Below are 1,968 nucleotides of genomic sequence, written 5' to 3' on the forward strand. Positions count from 1 at the left end.
GACCTGTACTGGACTTGTATGACAGACTGGGTGGGCTTTGTATGACAGAGCTGGTTGGGCTGTATGACAGACTGAGCCTTGAGACTGACCTGTATTGACTGTAATGACAGACTGGGTGGGCTTGTAATGAACGATCTGAGCCTTGGGACTGATCACTGTCTGACTGTATGAAAGACTGAGGCCTTGGAACTGACCCTGTACTGACTGTTATGATCAGACTGGGTGGGCCCTGTATGACCGACTGAGCCTTGGGACTGACCTGTACTGACTGTATAAACAGACTGGTGGGCTGTATGACAGACCTGAAGCCTTGGACTGACTCCTGTAACTGACTTGTATGAGGCAAGAGCTGAGCCTTGGAGCTGACCTGTACTGACTGGTATGACAGACTGGGGTGGCTGTTGACAGACTGAGCCTTGGACTGAACCTGTAACTGACTGTATAACAGAGCTGGGTGGGCTGTATGACAGACTGAGCCTTGACTGACCCCTGTACTGAGCTGTATGACAGACTGGTTTGGGGGCTGTATGACAGACCTGAGGCCTTGACTGAACCTGTACTGACTGTATGACAGACTGGTTGGCTGTTATGACAGACTTGAGCCTTGGACTGACCTGTACTGACTGTACTGACAGACTGGTTGGGCCTGTATGACTGACTGAGGCGCTTGGACTGACCGGTACTGACTGTATGACAGACTGAAGCTTGGACTGAGCCTGTACTGACTGTATGACAGACTGAGGCCTTGGACTGACCTGTACTGACTGTATGACAGACTGGTTGGCTTGTATGACCGACGTGAGCCTTGACTGACGCTGTACTGAACTGTATAACAGACTGGGTGGGCGCTGTATGACAGACTGAGCCTTGGACTGACGCTGTACTGAATCTGTATGAACAGACTGAGCCTTGGACTGACCTGTACTGACTGTAGTGACAGACTAGGCGCTTGGACTGACCTGTACTGGCCTGTATGACAGACTGAGCCTTGGACTGACCTGTACTGACTGTATGAGCAGACTGGGTGGCTGTATGACCTGACTTGGCCTTGGACTGACCTGTAGCTGCCTGTATGACAGACTGAGGCCTTGGATCTGAACCTGTTACTGACTGTAATGACAGACTGGTTGGGCTGTATGACGACTGATCCTTGGGGGGGGAGGGGACTGACCCGTACTAACTGTATGACAGACTGGGTGGGCTGTATGAGCAGTACTGAGCCTTGGACTGGCCTGTACTGACGTATGACAGACTGGAGGCCTTGGAGCTGACACTCGTTACTGACTGTATGACAGTACTGGTGGGCTGTATGACTAGACTGAGCCTTGACTGACCTGTACTGAGCTGTAATGACCAGACTGAGCCTTGGACTGACCTGTACTGACGGTATGGACAGACTGGGGTGGGCTGTATGACCGACTGAGCCTTGGACTGAGCCTGTAACTGGACTGTGATGACAGACTTGGTGGGCTGTATGACCGATCTGAGCCTTGACTGACCTGTACTGACGGTATGACAGACTGGGTGGGCTGTAATGCACAAGACTAGAGCCTTGGACTGACGCTGTACTGACTGGTAATGACAGACTGGGTGGGCTGTATACGACTGAGCCTTGGACTGACCTGTAGCTTGACTGTATGAACAGACTGAGCCTTGGAGCTGACCTGTACTGACTGTATGACAGACTGGGTGGGCTGTATGACCGACTGAGCCTTGACTGACTCTTGTACTGACTGTATGACAGACTGGTTGGGCTGTATGACAGACTGAGCCTTGGACTGACCTGTACTGACTGTATGACAGACTGGTTGGGCTGTATGACAGACTGAGCCTGTGGACTGACCTGTAAGCTGACTGTTATGACATCAAAAGACTGGGGGCTGTAATGACATACTGAGGCCTTGGACGTGACCTGCTATGACCTGTATGACAGACTGGGTGGGCTGTAAATGACGCGACTGGAGCCCC

This window comes from Priapulus caudatus, unplaced genomic scaffold, assembly GCF_000485595.1.
Source record: "Priapulus caudatus unplaced genomic scaffold, Priapulus_caudatus-5.0.1 Scaffold1097, whole genome shotgun sequence".
NCBI lineage: Eukaryota > Metazoa > Priapulida > Priapulimorpha > Priapulimorphida > Priapulidae > Priapulus > Priapulus caudatus.